The 20,400-nt window shown below is 38.5% G+C and overlaps 1 protein-coding gene across 4 annotated transcripts in view; it reads left to right on the plus strand.

The window, feature by feature from the left end:
• Window positions 1-20,400, plus strand: part of LOC128616225 (endonuclease V-like) — a 40,008-nt gene extending 19,608 nt beyond the window's left edge. For 3 of the 4 annotated variants that reach the window (XM_053638794.1, XM_053638795.1, XM_053638796.1), the window contains exon 9: window positions 11,154-14,493. The gene's annotated coding sequence lies outside the window, so the exon portion shown is untranslated. Of the gene's footprint in view, window positions 1-11,153; window positions 14,494-20,359 lie in introns of those variants that run through there. The other variant, XR_008387389.1, reaches the window with a different exon arrangement.

Here is a 20,400-nt window from a genome sequence, read left to right on the forward strand (position 1 = left end):
AGTTATAACACACACAGACACACACACACACACACACACACACACACACACACTGCATCTTTCATATACACACTGTAGATTTGCAGCAGAGCACCTGAATGATGGACAGTCATGAGGAGTGATCTGACCAATTGGACTAAATTCTTGGTTTTCGATTAGGCCTTAAATACAGACATGTCATTTCCTACGCAAACCCATTTTCCTTTTCCTCTTTAAAGGAGCACATGAGAAAATAATATCATGTGTGGTTTTATTTATTTATTTATTCATTTATTTATTTACTTACTTACTTATTTTTCGACCATCTGGGTTAAATCTCCAAGCGAATCTCCCGTGTAGGGTGGTGAGTTGGGACTGAGAAGACATACGCTTTGCAGCAGGGTTTAACAGGATCTGCTCCAAACTCTACAAATTGGATAAAGAATCCTCAGATACCGAAATGCTCCATGAGAGTCGGTAATGATGTGTGTTTTTTCCCATAAGACGTGGCAATGAGATCAGAGTGACCTTGTTATTCTAGAGAGTAAAGCTCTAAAGAAATATTTGTAATGCTCAACAATAAGTAGCATAGTACAGTAATGTCTTAATTCCCTCAGGGAGCAAGATCTTTTTTTTTTTTTTTACAAAAAACTAAACATCACTACAATTAAATACAAAAATTTAACGTCACAAGCGAGTAGATTAAATAAACAGTACTGCAATCACATAATAAAACTACCGTAATCATTAACCAGATCAAATACAAAATCCTAAATGTCGTTACAATTAATTACCCAAACTGAGGATCATCACGATTAAATATGATAAAAAACTAAACCCTGTCACGATCAAATACCAAGAACTAAACGTCATCACGATCAAAAACCAAAAAATAAACATCATAATGACCAAAAAACAAAAAAGAAACATTCAGTATGTTTACATGGACAACAGTAATCCGATATTATTAAGTCAATAATCCGATTAAGTCAATAGTCTGCTTAAGAAACTAGCATGTAAACAGCGATTATTGATTACCTTAATCCGATTAAAGTCATACTCAGAGTAAACACAAATGGAATTAAGACATGTGGAGTACTCCTGTTTTAGTCGCATTATCGACGTGCATTACAGACATGTAAACACCTTAATCACATTATTAACGTCGTGTGTGAGTTTTCACTGCATTTTGCGACAGGACACGATCATACACGGCAGTGCTCAACCGTTTGACGGCAAACAAGAGAGCGAGGCTGCGTCCGAAATCACGTACTTACCTACTATATAGTAGGCGAGATACAGGATTTTTGAATAATATATAGTAGGTAAGTACGTGGTTTGGGACGCAGCCCACGGCTTCAAGCAGTCGTCTATTTGCACGTATAACATGACAAACAATTAACCACACTTGAAGCTTTTTTAAAATTAAAAATAAAAACACCCAAAACTATACGGTTCCATAACAAAGACGAACTGTATGTTGATACGTGGAATTCTGGAGGGAACGTCGGATGGCGTGGCGCGGTGATGTAATGACGTGTGCCGTTAATCAATCTATGTTCTATAACATGTAAAACATGAACATGAAAGTAATATTCTAAAAGCAGCTCATGTAAACACCTTAATCACAATATTGTCTTATTCAGAATAAGGTCAATAATTAGATTATTGCTGTCCAGGTAAGCATACTCACTGTCATGATGAAATACTAAAAAGCTAAACATTATCATCATCAAATTATAAAAAATAAAAAAAAACAACAACAACTAAACACAGTCGCGATCAAATACCAAAAAAAAACCCCACCATAACAGTCAAATACTAAAAAAGAAATGTGAACATGATCAAATAATGTAATAAATATAACAACTTAAAGTCATCAAGGTCAAGTACAAATAATCAAAATGGTCGTAAATATAATCATGATCAAATAGCAGAAATCATTTCATCATGATGAAACACTGAAACTAAGTTTATCAGTTGCTTGTTGTGTTTACTGAATTTCTGTCGTTTTTCTTTTCACTGTTTCTGAAGTGTGTGAAGCATGTGGACTCGCCAGTGTGAGTTTTATGAGCTGACACACACACACACACACATACACACACACACACACACACGTGGATTTGCTTTTTGTTCACGTGTGTCTTTCTCCCATCTCACTGAATGCCAGGATGCGTTCCTCCACCCACACGATATCTTATTTTTGGCGCTGGAGTTTGGATGTGTCCACACACTGTTTGCCAACATTGCAACAGCGCTCACACATCTCAACTCGAAATATTTATATTTATGCTGAAAACTTGTCCTGGAGTTCTTCTGGGGGAAACTGATGTTGCTGTAACGCAGCTCGGAGAATCTCACCGAGCCGAAAGCACACGTCGCCTTTATTGAATTAAACGTGAATTGAAGTTTTCAGATCGATTGCAGAAAGACACAAACACCTGTATCAGCTGCATCAGAATTATTATTATTTTTGTTAGAGTTACATTTATATTTTTCTAGACACTCAAAGCACTTTACATAGTATGAGAAGGGGCGGGGGGGTCTTCAAAAACCACCACTAGTGTGTAGTATCCACCTGGATGATGCGACGGCAGCCATAGTGTGCCAGAACACCCACCACACACCAGCTACTAGTGGAGAGGAGAGAGTGATGTAGCCAGTTCAGAGATGGAGATTATTAGGGGACCATGATAGATAAGAGCCAATGGGGGAATTTTGCCAGGACACCGGCGTTATACCCATACTCCTTTACCATAAGTGTTCTGGGATTTTAATGACCACAGAGAGTCACGACCTCATCATGTGATTTAGTAAACATCTGTAGGTTTTTAATATTTTGTTGATTCATTGTATGAGTTTCCTGATTCCTGAAATGTCCTGATTTGGACTGACTAAAATGCGAAGTTTAACTAAAACAGGAAGAGATGTAATTATGTGGTTGAACAAAAAGAAAAAAAATATTTTAACCAAAAATACAAAGCTAAGGATGAAATCCAGTGAGGGAAAATGAAACTAAAATTAACATTGTTATTAGCTAAGTTCTTGTTTTTCTACCAAAGACAATATATAGGAATTTTAGACAAAATCAGAATCCCCTTTTTTGATTTAATTTTGATTTTATTTATAACATTTAAACTCAGGGTTTTAAAACTTCACATCGTTTAATTACAACTTTAGTAGTGCAGTTACAACTAAATTGATTCATTTGATTCTTTAAAACTACTCCTTTAATTGGATCAATTTTTGATTCATTGGATTCTTTAAAATGACTCCTTTAATTGAGTCACTATTTGAGCCATTTGATTCACCACATAGAGAAGAAATATCAAACAGATCAGACCAGTTGTGCTTGTTTTAGCATGTTTTGGTCTTTTGATTCATTTGTGCTTTCAAATTGATTCCCCTGTTTCATTAAACGAATCAGTGAATGACTCAGAGACGAATTGCGAGAGAGACAGTGTGCTTGAGAATGAGAGTGTGTTCAAAGCACTCGGGTAAAAAGCGCTTGCATAGTAAATCAGTATGAAATCATTAGAGGTTTCATATTAGACCAGTCATGCTGTGTGGAAGGCTCGATGTAATGGCGCCTGTTTTGCTGCTAGCAGCGCTAATGAATGGTAATTAGTGCCGGGTGCAGCGGTGAGCGCTGAGGGAAGCCATCATACTGCGATAAGCCTGAGGGCATGGAGGCAATGAGCTCTTATTAAAATCTCCAGCTGTAAGAGTGTGTGTGTGTGTGTGTGTGTGTGTGTGTGTGTGTGTGTGTGTGTGTGTGTGTTGTTTAGGCTCTTTTTCAGAGTTTATTGCTCTTACATTCACCATTTTACATTTTAGTAAACGGTGAAAGATACATTTGAGAATGTGTGAGCATTTTATGTAACTGCAAAAAGTAAATTCTTATGGAAGGTAAATTACAAAATATATAGCTGGGTATTTTTGCGAATGCAAGTGGTAAATCTTTAAATGTGAGAGCATTTTTTAGCAAAAACGTATTTGTTAACACAACATAAATTACTGAATGTCAGTATTGTGTGTAAGTGAAGTTGTATGTATGTGAGAATAAATAGATGAATGTGAGAGGTAAATATGTGACTGTGAGATCATTTTGTGAATATGTGAGCATCGTTGTGAATGTGAGAGCATTTTTGTTGAATGTGAGGTCATGTTTATGAATGTGAGAGCATGTTTATGAATGTGAGAGCATTTTTGTGAACGAGAGAGTATTTTGTGAATGTGAGAGCATGTTTATGAATGTGAGAGCATTTTTGTGAGTGAGAGCATTTTTTGTGAATGAGAGTATTTTTTGAATGCGAGAGTATTTTTGTGAGTGAGAGCATTTTTTGTGAATGAGAGAGTATTTTTTGAATGTGAGAGGTAAATCCATGAATGTGAGAACATGTTTTGTGAAGGTGAGAGTATTTTTGTGAATGTGAGAGTTAATACATGAATGTGAGAGTGTTTTTTGTGAATATGAGAGCATTTTTCTGAATGAGAGGTAAATTCATGAATATGAGAGCATTTTGTGAATGTGAGAGTTAATACATGAATGGGAGAGTGTTTCTGTGAATGTGAGAGTTAATACATGAACATGAAAGGCATTTCTTGCATATCTTTGTGTGTATGTTGCAGATGACTGTGTGCAGATGTTGTTGATATGTTCGTTTGTGTGTGTGTGTGTGTGTGTGTGTGTGTGTGTGTGTGTGTGTGTGTGTGTGTGTGAGAAAGAGAGAGAGATTATTATTAATGCATAAATCCTGTGTATGGAGATGTTTGCATCCATCTGTGTTTATGTTTGTGCATGTGCAAGTCTGTATATGTACACATATATGCAGAGTCAGGATTCCAGCAATCTCTGTGTGTGTGTGTGTGTGCGTGTGCGTGTGTGTGCGTGTATGTGTGTGTGTGTGTTACTTATTAAAACTGAAGAACTAAACAGCAGGTCACGTCTGCAGTAAAAATGAGAAACAGAGTTGTAATGTATAAGGAGCTTTTTCCTGTAAGAGATTGCCATGGAGACACAGTGTGTGTGTGTGTGTGTGTGTGTGTGTGTGTGTGTGTTAATAAACCCACCTGCATCTCAAGTAGCCCAGAGCTGCAAAATGCTGACTACAGCAGAGAAAGAGCGAGTGTGTGTGCGTGTGTGTGTGTATATGTGTGTGTGTGTGTGTGTTGAGGGGTGTGGGGGGGGGGGGGGGGTACGGGTAGGTGGTTGTAAGTTTTATGCGAGTTTGTGATTTGTGTGTGTGGGTGTGTTTCCCTGCCTCAGTGTATCTTTATGGGCGTTATTATTTTGTGTGTCTTGTGTGTGTGTGTGTGTGTGAAATATATAACTCACCGGTTCTTTGTTATTGAAAGGAAAACAAATACATAAAAATAAATGTGTTTTGTGTGTGTGTGTCTGTGTGTGTGTGTGTATGTGTGTGTGTCTGTGTGTGTGTGCAAGAGAGTGTTGTTATGAGGAGTAAAGGTGATAGTCTATCATGCCGTGGCAGGCTTTGTAATGATCTTCCATGCTGCAGGAGAACACACTCCTCCGTTCTGCTTTTCCCGCTCTGATCGATACACTCGTCTTTCCGTTTTAACACCTGTGCTGTACATCAAACGCTGAACTTCTGACTTCGGTAAAACAGTGTAACAATATACAGAGAAAATCGAATGCATTAAGTCACTGATTGTTGTTTTTGGGTTTTTCTTCACAGCTCTCACAATGATTCTGTCATCAACTGTTGTTCTTTTCCTTGGCTGAAACCATTCGATGTCTGGTTGTCAGTACACCATGGTTTCTTTCTTTTTCAGGACATTCCAAATTGTTGTATTGGCTATGCCCAATGTTTGTGCAATGCCTCTGATAGATTTTCCCTCTTTTCCTAGCTTCATAATGGCTTGCTTCTCTCCCATAGACAGCTCTCTTGTCTCCATGTTGGTTTTATATTATACATACGATAGCTACCAAACGGGGAGGTTAACGTTTAACATGTGAAAACAACCCCCGCATCTAACACACTCATACATGATCTCACAGACAGTTATGATTGGCTAGTGATGCTGTGATCGAAGGGGAGTGAGAGAGTATGCCCCTCCCACTCTAAGAGCATGTGAATGCCAATTACACTTTCGTGACACTCTCTTGCTGTGGCTGTGGCTTCGTCAGGGTTCGAACCCAGTTATAGGGTGGACGCTGTTCTGTTGCATCACGTTTTTGTCTGTTTTCGACATTTTAAGAACCATCCTTCAGTCCATCCACAAGGCTTTTGAAATGAGCATTTATGCATTTCCAGTGTGAGGTCTGACAAAGTTTGTTTGCTCCATAACTGAATAATGCAAGTCTTGCCTTGCTGCATTAACCCTCTTAGAGCTAAACAGTAGTAAATTGAACCGTTTTAGATGGATTGATGTCCATAAAGTGTATACGATTTGCACCACACATTCGTTCCTCGGACAAGCAAATGTAAAGTACTTTTAGATATGATAAGGTACAGAAGCGATCGCATCTCCATGTTGCTTCTACAACTGGTACACATGTGCATTCTGGTCATGTACTCGTTTTATTCGGATTTTATTTCCCCAGTATATGGTCGAGCATGTGGAGTCAGCCAGCTGTCAACATGCCAGCCAACACACATGCCAGTGTGTGTGAGGGGGGGAACACTGGAGATTTTATCGTACAGCCTGTAAGTTGTTTTTCCTCTGCTGAGAGAGAGATCGTCTTCCAGCTGTCTGTGCTGTGTGCTCACAGTCGTCTCGGATGTCCTCGTATTCTCTCCACATGTGGTTTTGTGGTTATTTAGTGAGTACCCATGCTGTAGACGGGAACCTCCTTGATAATGCTATCGTTTTTGTTCTGAATAGCTCCATCCTCTACAAATCTCAACAACACTGACCGTTCGGTTGAGGATTAGGTTACTAGTGGTGTTGCTCTTACTCCATTATTAGCATTGCTCATATGCACGAGTGTGTTAGTAATAAACAGTGTGTGTGGGTGTGTGTGGTGCTGTGACATAAAAAAATACTGAGTACTGAACCGTTTCAATCCTCTTACAACAATGTTTAATCCTTTTTTTTTATCCTTTTGTAGTCACATATAATGTTCGCCAAACACGTTAGCTCATGTTGTCACTTACATTATAGCAGCTGTAAACAGCCGTTCCCTCAGCAGCCTCTCTTTTTTCTCTCTCTAGCAAGAACGCAGCATGTCGTGTTACCTAGAAACTGCGAAGAAGCATCAACATGTCTGTCCTGAACACGTCGTAAAGCTTAAAGTCACAGTTTCACCTCTGACACTGGAGACTCCTTGTATAAACGTTTATGTGGAGCGTCCAGAGTACGAGTCCCTGGGAACGAGCTGTTACTATAGAAACGTTAACATATTAGAAGAAGCGGATTAATATAAACCTGCGCTACCTCCTAGAAAATTCATCAACACCTCCTGACCAATCAGAATTGCACAACTAAAGAGCCAAAGATATTATTTTACATCCTGAACAAAAAAGTGAGCTAAAGGAATGAGATTTGGACACGTTTATGCTTAACTTGATGATGGAGAGAGAGAGAGAGAGAGAGGGAGAAGAAAAACCGGAATGCAAAAACTAAATTTATAAATCCTCCTACAGCAAACAACAGCTCAGCTAAACATCTGGCCGTGAAACCTCTCGGCCTCTTCATGGATTCAGCAGGTCAGACAGCTGTACGCCCTGAAGCTTATCTCATTATAAAAGCGTTATGTTGAAAGTTGAACTGTTTTTACTTCAGGGCTAACATATGGCTGACTCGTGAACCTCGTATCCGCGTTTAGCGGAAAATCGAATGTTTATCAATTAGTTCGTGTTTCCTTTTTTGATACTGAAGCTACGTGGTTATAAATTGGATTTAGAAACTTCGCTAACTCACACCATTTTTGTGGATATTACATCATTATAGGAAAATCTTATATAGGAATATAGGAACATCACACACCTAGTTTCACATAGACACACAAGCAAAACCAAGATTATGTACAAGATGCAGAAAGATGCTCTCGAGTGTGCATGCGTGTGCTCTTTAGTGTGAAATTTTAATATTAGATCAAAGCCTCATGGATCCATAAAGAGATATTTAACTGCACACACACACACACACACACACACACACACGAAATGAAACTAAAAAAAGATGGAGAGCATTTGAACAGTTTCCTGGTTTAATGATATCTTTTTTTTATAGACACACGCACACACACACACACACACACACTGAGCCACCTGAGATACAGTTACACTGCGAGTCAGACGAGCTGAGCAAGCTGTTCGTTGTCATTACGCCGTGTTCCGTCTGGCTTTACAGTCATGACCTTGATGCGTGATGTGCCCAAAACCATCACTGGACGATTATCACATATGAGTATGATGTTGTTAGGGTTCTATACAAGTCGTACATCCGCTAAACCCCACCTGTGAACCCTACCCTTACAAGCAGTGTCCAGCTGATGTGGGTTTTTCAGTGTCCGATGACACTGAGTAGGGACACGGATGGCCAGTAAGATGCTGGAACAATATAATAAGAAATGATAACAGGGGAAGAGATAAGAAGGCGAGAATAAAAAGGTAAAAAAAAAAGGAGATCGAAAGAGAAGAGATGGAACGAGAACGGCTAATAAAGGAGAAGAAGGATGAGAGGAAGCAAAATGAAAAGAAAGTAAACACGAGGTGATCGAACAGTAAGGAGGACATGATGAGGAGCAAAGAGGGAAGGAGGAGAAGAAGAAAATAAGAGAAGAGAAATGATAAGAAATTATTTAATGGAGCTATACATCACCATTACACCTTACCGAAGGCTTATAGAGTGAGCGCTGCGATGAAACGGCTTCGGGGCGGCTGAGTTAGCATTTTCTGAGCTCCTTCAGTTTATCTCCTCTTGAAGCCTGGATTGTGATTAGTCAGAAGAGAAAGTGTGGACTAATTTTCTATATTAATGCGCTGTTCTAATCCGTTATCGTTTCTATAGTAACAGCGTGATCACAGACACTCGTCCACATAAACTGATTTTATTTTAAAAACGGTCTATGTAGTGATGTTTTCTTGAGGTAAGGAGATGTTTGTTTAACATTTATGGAAGGAGTCTCCAGTGTCAGCGCTTTGTAACAGTCAGAGGTAAAGCTGTAACTTTAAGTTGTCTTTAGGACAGAGCAAGAGAAAGAAAAAGAGAAGGCACAGCTGTTTATAGCTGCTATATCATAAGCGAACATCCATAGATGTTCCACTATGATAACTGTAACTATAAATTGTGAGGAAAATGATTAATTTCTTACTTTGTAATAGCTCTGTTCACTCTGTTCATGTTCATCAGTGAATAATGCCACTTGCGGTCATGTCATGGAGATCAGTACAGAATGTTCTTTCCTCTTACATTGACACAGACATGCTATTGTCTTCAGGAATGTCTGCACATCTGCTAAGACCTTGAAACCACCAAACTGGCTCAAACCTCCTAAAACTCCCTTTTCGAGACTCGCAGATGTCCAGCTCTTCTTATTTTAAACTTATATAGTGCATTTGAGAGACGAGTGCTTCAGAGCGCACTCATCTTCTATCCTGTATTCATCTCTTTCTGTAATAAAATTTCATCTGAGAGGACGAGTCTACTGGTGTTTGTCTAAATTTCCACCACAAAATGGATTCAAAAGTCCTTCTTTGTTCTTTAAAGCCCGGTTCACACTGCACCATCAGACGCCGGCTGTTGGATTTAGAATGGTGGGAAACACGACTGTCATGTTTGCTCTGCCCCCAACACACACCAGCACACTTTTTTAAAGTCAGACTGGTTTAAAAATAGAGGATCCTTTTACCACAATCAAAATGTTACTATTACTAGTGTGTCGTTTACGTATCATTCTTCACCTGAAAAGACGAAGAGGGAAATGAAACTGAAACGCTAACATCCTGTGACGCTGAGCAGGAAAACAAGGTGTGTAAGGACAGATAATGTACTTTGCATGGCTCTGTAGCAGCTAAACCCATACAGTGACAGATTAGTTGTGCCTCCACTTGGCTAGTCACACCTAACTAGCCTAGTCTCGTGTTAGATAGCCACAAAGTTTGATATTTTATTGGTCTTTTAGTTTTGCAGACAGTGATCAGACCCAAGGCAAGTTTTATGAAAAATCCAACTTTTTGCCGTGCAAGAAAAAAATACATGGAAACGTTATTTAAAAGTATGTGCTCCCAGCACCTTGCGCACGGCCTTTTGTTTCTATGGGGTTTGCAGGGACGCTTGCCTCATTGTCATGACACTGGTTCGTTCCCAGTTCAGATTATGTCGGAGTTTGTTGGAAAATCATACCACACTGCTCAGACTTTAAAACGAGCCAACATATGCCGATTGAACATGTTCAGTCTGTGAAAACAAACGCCGACCAACACCAACAGACACCGACATGGTTAACAAACCTGACAGACATGGTTGTTGCCGTTGGTTGGCTTCTGTCATATACTGACCTGTTTATTGTTCTTGTTTGTTTGTTTGTGTTTATGCATAAACGCTGATGTACTGTATGTGTAATCTATAAATATATCAATTGTGTTCTAATCTACCTGTACTATTTGCTTGGGCAACAATGTGATTTATAACATTCATGCTAATAAAGAACTGATGAACTGAATTAGGTAGAGAGAGATAGATAGAGAGAGAGAGAGAATTTTTTTCCTCAATTCCTAATTAATCTTATTATATTAACTTATTATTAACGTTGCATTTTCCATGTGATATTTGCTTTGTCAATAATCTAATCTAACGTTTGTGCCAGAAAAGGAGTTGAGAGAGACAGCGAGAGAGAGAGTGGAAAGTATGAAAGCCATTAGAGTAAATGTTACTGCTGGAGACAGATTGGGTTTCAGCTCTTAGAAGCTCCATAGGATCCATTTCCTGTTCAAACTTTACACACCGTACAAACTGTACACACTTTACACACTGCACAAACTGTACTCACCTTACACACTGTACAAACTGTACACACTTTACACACTGCACAAACTGTACATACCTTACACACTGTTCCTCGTTACCCTCGAAGCATTAAGAGTGCAGCCACAAACCTAATGGGGCTAAATTGTTAATGACATTAGCATGTCATTAACGTAGCGAAAGATCACTTAATGCTGTTCAGCTTTAATGACATCTCTCTGTCTCTCTCTTTACAGGTGCTGGAGGATGAAAGAAGAGCGTTGAAGGTGTGTGTGTGTGTGTGTGTGTGTGTATGTGTTTGTGATTGAGAGAGAGAGAGTAATAATTCATGTGTCTATAAAACAAACCAAAGATATTTTATTTTAAATAATTGAACAATACAACTGAGTTCTTTAGAAATGACTCATTTGCTAAAAGATGGGTAAAGGTGTGTGCGTGTGTGTGTGTGTGCATGTGTGTGTGTGTGTGTGTGTGTGAGAGAGAGAGAGAGAGCGATGAAGCAGATTTCAGCTCTCAGTGTGGGGTTTTTCTCTCATCTCTGCTGCTTGGCTGTGTGTTACGTAATCTTTGCTTACTGCAATGAGAGACAGGCATCGACACACACACACACACACAGAGATATAGACACACCCATTACGGATTGCCTCTGCATCATGTCAGACACTGCAGCTCATAAACGAGAGAGAGAGAGACAGAGAGAGAAGTATAGAGAGAGAGACAGAGAGAGAGAGAGGGAGGTGGGACTGAAAGATAGAATAAGAAATAAAGGATGAAAGAAAAAAGAAAGGGAGCAAGAGGGAGGGACTGTGATCGAGTGGGAAATAACGGTTGAGAGAAAGAAAGAAATTACCCAATTAACCTTTTAAAGAACCCTTGAAGAGCCTTTTTAAAGCCAAGAACCCTTAATTATCCAGTACACCCTTAAAGAACCCATGAAGTGGTTTTGTTCTAGAAGACACAAAACCATATTAATCTAATTCACCCTTGGAGAACACTTTTTTTTTTAAACAAAGAACCTTTAATTATCGAATGAACATTTTATAGAACCTTTGAAGAACCTTTTTTGAAAGCCAAGAACCCTTAATTATCCAGTACACACTTTTTACGATCTCAAGTAGAGATTTTTGTTTTCTAAGATTTTTTAATGCTCCCCTGAAGAAAGTTTTTTAGGAAACTAAGAACCCATAGTTATCCAACAAACCCTCGACGAACCCTTTGATCTTGAGAGTGTGTATTGACTGGGTAGGTATGCTGCACTAACTCTAAATTATTACTCATTATTTTCTTTTTATACCTGTACCTACCTGTCAGGAGCTTAACATTTAAGTTCTTAGTAGATGCTTCACATCGTCATTTTGCTCTTCTGAACTGCCGCTCCATCTCAGATAAAGCCTCATACCTCAACAAAATAATCACTGACAAAAACTTTGATATGTTACTACACGTCAAAACCTGCCAAGTACCCAGTGATTACTTGCAGCTGAACCTCCTTACACCAGATGGATATAGACACCTGTCCAGACTGTCTCCGTGGCAAGGGGGGTGGCCTTGCTGTCATCTGTCGAAATGATTTGCATCTCGCGCAACTTGATTTTCACAACACTAATACATTCGAATATATGGTACTGAAGATTGATTTTCATTGTCCTCTCACAATTATTCTACTATATCTTCCTCCTAAGGCTCAGTCTGACTTTGTTTCCCGAACTCAGTGAACTGCTAACTCTTGCCTGCGCTTCGTCATCATTTGTCCTCCTGCTTGGTGACTTTAATATTCATGTGTATACAGTGTGCTCGAACTCATCTCAACTATTGTCTGTTTTTGACTGTTTCAATCTGACTCATCATGTGACTTTTTCTACTCACATCCATGATCATACTCTTGATTTAATCTGTACATCTGGGTTTGATATTGCTTCAGTCTCCACTTTTGACACCAGCATCTCTGATCAGTAAGCTCATTGAATTTAGACTCAGTCTACCTGCTCAAAAGAAATGTAGTAACACAATGATATAGAATGTTCCCTTTCCAGAACCTTCACACTAACTGTCCCTCAGTGGTGGAATGAACTTCCAACCTCAATCCAGACCACAGAATCTCTCACTATCTCCAAAAAACAGCTAAAGACCTACTTCTTCTGTGAACACGTAACTAACCCCTAAAATGCCAACCGCACATTATTTATTAAAATAATAATAATAATAAAAATAAAAACTTACTCTGGCTCTTACACCTCTACTCTGTGCACTTTGCTTCTCTAGAACTCAATTATAAATCTTGTATGGTTGCACTACTTGTATTGTTCTCCGCTTGATATATCGCTTTGCTTGTATTTCCTCATTTGTAAGTCGCTTTGGATAAAAGCATCTGCTAAATGAATAAATGTAAATGTACATGATTTCCTATCGGGACCTTAAATCTGTTGATGCCACACTCTCTGCTCCCATTGCTTTTGCTCCCATTTCTGATGTTTTAGATATTTCCTGTCCTTTAATGAAACTCTCAAAATACCACTCTGTTATTTCTGATATTTTGCATAAGCATGCTCCTATTAAGACCAGGCCTGTCCCCTCCTCCCACACTTCCCCCTGGTATACACCTGAGCTCCGGGCCTTAAAAGTCATTGGTAGACATCTTGAGGCTTTATAGGAAAACTGGTCTTACTGTTGATCATCTAGCTCTCATTGATCACCTCAACACATACAAAACTGCTCTGAACTCTTCGCGGTGTAATTATGTTTCCACAATGATCAATGAAGCAAGCACTAAGGCCTTTCCAGTGTGGCCTAAGGTTTTGTTTGACACAATCAATAAGCTCACCCAACCCCCAGGTCATGATGTTCACGCATGTGAGAGTTCTGTTGCGCTTTCCTGAATTATTACCAGGAAAATTTGAATCCTGTCTGCCAGTGCTTTATAGGCAAGGCCGATATTAGTTTTCTGCCTGACCACGCTTCTCAACAATTGTCTATCTTTACTCCTACAAACCCCTCTTCTATCAGTGACTTAATACTGAAATCCAGTTCTTCATCCTGCCACCTTGATCCTGCTCCAACATTTCTCCTCACATGCCATCATACTGTCCTCTCTGCACCTATTTCTCACTTCATAAGCAGATCTTTAGCTTCTACGTCTCTCCCTCTACCAGTTAAAACTGCGGCAGTGACACCAGTTCTTAAAAAACCTAACTTAAAAACTTTCATTTTGAAAATGCTGGAAAATACTGTTGCCTCCCAGCTACAGTCATTCTTTGCTCAAAATAATCGCTTTGATCCCTTTCAATCTGGCTTTCGTCTTCTCCATAGTACTGAAACTGCCCTCGAAATTGTTGTGAATGACCTATTACTCTCTAGCGACTCCGGTTCTCTTTCTATTCTTCTATTACTCGATCTTAGTTCTGCTTTTGATACTGTCTATCATGACTTACTTCTCTCCCACCTCTTGGATGTTGGTGTCACGGTTGCTGCTCTTTCCTGGCTTACTTCATATCTCACGTATAGACAGTTTTACATTTCTATGCAGGATTATAAATTGTTTACTGTATGTGTGAAATTAGGTGTCCTTTAGGGATTGGTTCTTGGACCTCTACTATTCATTATATATATATATATATATATATATATATATATATATATATATATGTATATGTATATATATATATATATATATATATATATATATATATATATATATAAACGCCTTTGGGTCAACTTATTTTCCGCCACGGTTTCAGTTACCACTGTTATGCTGATGACATTCAAATCTGTAAAGCTTTTAGATCTGCTCCCACTCTCCCCACCGGACCACTATCAGCATGTGTAAATGAAATAAAAGGATGGCTTAACTCCAGTTTTTTAAAACTGACTATGGACATAACCGAGATCATTATTTTTGGAACACCAGCAATTATTAAAAATATCCTTTATGACCTTACTTGTGACATTGATCGTACTCTCATTAAACCATCTAAAACTGTAAAAAATTTAGGCATCATCTTTGATCCCTCTCTCACCTTTGAAGCTCATATAAACATGGTTTCTTTCACCTTCGTCACATTGCTCGCCTTCGTCCCTTCATTAGCCCCAAAGACACTGAAACACTGGTTCATGCATTTATATATTCACATCTTGATTATAGCAAAGCTCTCCTCATTGGTTTACCTGCTAATTCTATTGCTAGGCTGCAATATATTCAAAAAAAATATGCAATATATTCAAGACTTCGTACACATACCAAGTGCTCAACTCTCATTACGCCAATCTCGTCTGAACTGCATTGGCTACCGGTTTCATTTCGCATTAAATATAAAATAATCCTGCTTACATTTAAATCACTTCACTGTTTGGAACCTTTCTATCTTAGTGAACTACAGCCCAACCTGCTCTCTCAGGTCCTCTGGACTCGGACTCCTCTCTGTCCCTAGATCTCATCTCTCTACCATGGGTGGCAGGTCTTTCAGTGTAGCTGCACCCAAAATCTGGAATTCACTCCTTCTGACTCTTTGCAGCATCACATTCATCTCCAAGTTCAAATCCCAATTAAAACGTATCTGTTTTCTCAATGTTATCTGTCCTAATGTGTTGCTGCGCATTTTTCTCAGTGACTGTACTATCTGTACCATGTTTTTCGTTTTCTGGGTTTGATTGCTTTTCACAGTTTGTGTTTGTCCACGATTGTTCATTGTTTTTGTATCATTGTTTTACTATTGTAAAGCGTCCTTGAGCTCTGGAAAGGCGCTACATAAATTAAACAGTATCATTATTACTAGTGGTACTTGGTACGCTCTTGGGGGGGAAAAGGTTCTTTAAGAATACATTAGAGAATATTTAGAGAATGTTTTGTAGCAAATTTGATAAAATATTTAAAGAACATTTAGAGAACATTCAGAAAATGAAGTGTTCTTATCCTCTTAAAAAGTTTTGGAACCAGTTCTGATAGGAAACACTGTGCTGGGGCTGTTTATGTCCCTGTGGTTTTAAAGTAGAGCCGTAAATCCGATTCTTCGTTTGATGTGAGAGTGAAGTTTAATAACAGGAAATGACGGATAATTCGATAAGAATCGATCGTTTTGCTCTGATCCCGATCGCGGCCGTCTGTAACATGTTTATTTCACTGAAAACCGGATGAAATCACTCAATTAAAAAATACGAGAACTGAAAGCGACCGCAGGTCACAAGTGCGTTTTTCAGATATATTTGATTGTTCTGTCCACCCGCCCCCCCCCCCACTCCCACTCTTTGCAGCGTGTTTTTTTTCCTTTCTTCATCTTTAATTCTCCGTGAGCAATCTGATCTGCTCGTAACCAGACCCTCGCCGCTGATTCCATTAGTCTGATGCCCTTCTTCCTGCTTTTCCTTTCAACTGCTTTTTTCTTCTTGTCATTATTTTTTTAAATTCCTCCTTTAAATTCAGTCCAGGTTGTTGGTTTTGTTTTGTGCTGCTTCGCTGGGTTTTTTCCTCTTCTGCTTCCTGTGTGTTTGTGTGTTTGTGTGTTTGTTGTGTGTGTTTGTGGATTTGCAGTGTGTGTAGTCAGGTTATATTCACTTTTGTAAAGGTATAGTATGGAATCCCTCCTCCATTTTTTCTATAATTTTGGACTTGGCCGATTCCCACCCACCAGCCAGCTCTCCACCTATCATACGACAGCTACCAGGATGAAGGTGAACACATGCGTTCTCTGAAACACGTAACGCAACTGGCGGCTCCTCAGACAACACTCAGAGGAAAGTGCTGTCTACCCTCTTCCACATATGTGCAACTCAACAAGCACCTATGATTGGCTGGTGTTGCTGTGATTGACAGGGGAGAGAGAACATGCCCCTCCCACCCAGAGAGCAAGGACAATTACACTGTCTTGACTTCCAGCCACAAATTGCTGTGGCATCATCAGGATTCAAAATCTTCTCTCTTGCCCAATTTGGATTTTTACACACCTTCGTCGACTTCGCCTCACTCCCAAACAAGAGGAGGATGGACAAACCAGGAACAGGTTTTAAAATCAGTTCCTCCATGATTTTGTGATCGCAGAAATGAATGCAAAATCAAGTAGACTCTACAATATTTAGAGGAGCTTGCAATTTTTTTAAATTACCACAGATTTTCCACAGATTTGGGCCAAAACGCATCATGTGACGTCATCACAACGCGCATTCAGCCAAATCCCTCTTCTATTCACATGCGTCGAACACGAGTACAGCTTAAAAGTCTCGTTTACCAACAAACGTCACTGCGGAAGACCGTGCAAAACTAATTCCTGCAATCGCGATTTTGCCTATTCAGTAGTTTCCCACAAAAAACCCTGCAAGTTGTATAGCAAATTAAAAAAAATATATGTTCACTCAGTTAAATTGCATGAACCAATTGTCTTGGTGACACACATGCTAAATCAATGCAGCAAATTATATATAATGTTTCTTTTTTTAAAAAAATATGTATTATTTCCAAGTGTTGCTCAGGTTGATAACTTATAAACAAACCTGTCCGGTATTTTTTATTTTTTTAACCCTTGTGTGTCCTTATGGACATTTTTGTCTTTTTTTCTTCTTTTTTTTTTTAGCATTTTGTCTGTATTAATGCAAACAGCATAAATTTTGCAAAAGGTGTGTATTTTTATTAGAATTTTAATATTTCACCCTAATTTAATTTCATAAATCTATTTAAAACTAGGTGACAAAATAGTTACACTCAGGACCTTAAGGACAAAAATGTCCCCACTGAAGCTGCAATATTTAATCCCTGTGACGTTTAAGCATAAAATCATTCATTCTGTGTTAATAGGCTTTTATTTTGTTTCAAAACATTGAATTTTCTGACATGTGTAGTATTTTCTCAGGTTTAGCCTCTTGGGAAAAGACATGCTTTTCCTTTTTCCTGATTCTGCTGTATTATAGAGAACTGCAGACCAACTAAATAAATGATGCAGCTGTAGTTGTGTGGATGTGGGTGTGTTTGTGCGGATAACAGAGTTATGGTTTGTATATGTGTACTGAAAATTTTATGTGTGAACAGTTTGAAAGAAAGAAATTATATTATACTAGAAATCACAAATCCCACCTCGTGTATGAGTCAGAGAAGATTACTGGGCTTAGAAGATTTTTGCATTATGTAAAGAAACTGGTGTTTAAAGGGTTAAAATTCTGAAAATGAATGAATGTTTGGTCATTATGATCAGAACTGATGCTGGTAAAAAAAAATCTAAATCAGTGAAAGTGGAAAAAAAAATATTTATATATATATATATATATATATACATATATATATATATATATATATATATATATATATATATATATATATATATATATATAATATGTCTATAACAGTTTTAACAATTTTTGTCCTTTACGGACCTGAGTAATAGGTTTTAATAAAAAATCTGACACTGCATAAAAAATATGAATGCGTCAAAATGAATGTTGTTGTTAATCATTGACATATCAAAGACTGTAATAATCAAAGAAAATAAATTCTGCTTAGCATTTAGTATATGGAAAATAATTACTATTTTTCTTTTTTTTTTTTTACATAAAAAAAAAACATGATGTGGCAAACCAGCATTTACAGGATTACAAATCTGAAAATGATTGAATGTTTGGTAATTATTATTAGAACTGATGCTGGTAAAAAAGAAAAAAAAATGACCTCAGTGCAAGTGGAAAAAAATATTAATATATAATATAATTTTTTTGGACATAGACATTTTTGTCCTCTATGGACCTATGTGTAACTTTTTTCACCTGACGCACAAGGGTTAAAGTAATTTGTGTCACATTTCAATGATTTCTATACAAATTCCACTGATGAAGCCTACATCTACATCAACTCTCTACCAAACTTAACAATAATGAAACAGCCGTCAAGACGTGTGGACAAATGGCGAGGACGAGACGTGCTATAAAACAGGTCTGAAACGGAGCAGCGTATTGTAGCGCGAACTTCCGTACGGACTGGAGATGAAATTATGATGTTGGTGTTCAGATGAAAATCTTTGTGTGTGTTTTTTTGTTGTTTTTGATGTTTTCAGAATGTTTTCAATGGCGTGATGTCACATGGGCTATACAGGAAGTAGGTGAGGTAATGGACCCATCCGAATTCAGAATGAGTTAACGTACCTCCTTAAAAATTAGGCAGTGAAGATTATTTAACATCAGAAGCGCTAACCGTCACACACTGACACACAGACTCTGGCAAACTCTGTGTATAGGACAAAACACTCATGCATGTCATGCAGTTGTATGAAAATAATCAACAATGGCACATGTCTCTAAGGGTTTTATTTGTCTTACTGCACAGCAATTTTAGAGGATTACGAATTTTAATTATTAATTTATTAAAGAATGATGCTTTTTACCAGGAGCGTCAACTTCAGTAGGGACACTAGGGACATGTCCCTACCAATATCCAGCGAGTACTGAATTGTCCCTAGCAATAATTTTGATTAAACACTTACAATACATTTATATATATATATATATATAACCACTGTCGTCTGTCGGTGTCTCGCGGTTTGTATTAAGTTTTTTATTTAACCAGGAAAAGTCTCATTGAGATTAAGAATTTTTTTTACAAGAGCGTCCTGGCCAAGACAGGCAGCAGCACAATTTGTGGTTCACAAACAGTTAACAGATCTCATTCTCTACTACGAGTCCTGCTTCCCTAACCCACATCGCTAATAGGATTGGCTTTGCTGTTTCTTACAAACATGTGAGAGGCTGTAGTTATATCCGGTTGTACGAAGCGTCAAAGCTCCGTCAACTAGATCCGTATCATGCAGGCTACCGTTACGTGAGGAAGACACCATCCTTATACCAGCAGTTCTTGTCTGTGCACCAAAATACAGGACAAATCAGTCGTGTCAATATTGATTCAGGGACAGTGTATTTTCTCAATACATGACAATCCTGTATTAACGGGATGAGTGGCAAGCCTAAACATTAGTTTGTGTATGTACACTTTGACTTATTGTAAAGTAGCTCCTAATGCCCACCTTTCTTTTTTTGGCCACCATCCTGACTCAGCATATCACTAAATTAGCCTAATTGCCAAACATACACACACACACACACACACACACGAGCTGTCATTAGGAGCTACTTTACAACAAATCAAAGTGTCAATCACTTAAAATAATTTCCTCAAAAAAATAAATGTTCCTCAATGTTCATGTGGCATGCATCATGAAACAGCGGTGGCTTAGTGGTTAAGGCTCTGGGTTACTGTTCGGAAGGTTAGGGGCTCAAGCCCCAGCACTGCCGAGCTGCCCCCTTGTGCAAGGCCCTTAACCCTCTCTGCTCCAGGGTTGCTGTATCATGGCTGACCCTGTACTCTAACCCCAACTTCCTAACATGTTGGGGTATGTGAAGAAAACAATTTCACTGTGCATATAAATATGTGATCAATAAAGACTCGTTATCATTATGCATCAATGTGTTATGTTGTCAGGTCAGGTGACAGAAGCAGTCCTGCCAGGTAGTATCTCGGAC

The sequence above is a fragment of the Ictalurus furcatus genome, chromosome 12, assembly GCF_023375685.1.
Source record: "Ictalurus furcatus strain D&B chromosome 12, Billie_1.0, whole genome shotgun sequence".
Classification (NCBI taxonomy): domain Eukaryota; kingdom Metazoa; phylum Chordata; class Actinopteri; order Siluriformes; family Ictaluridae; genus Ictalurus; species Ictalurus furcatus.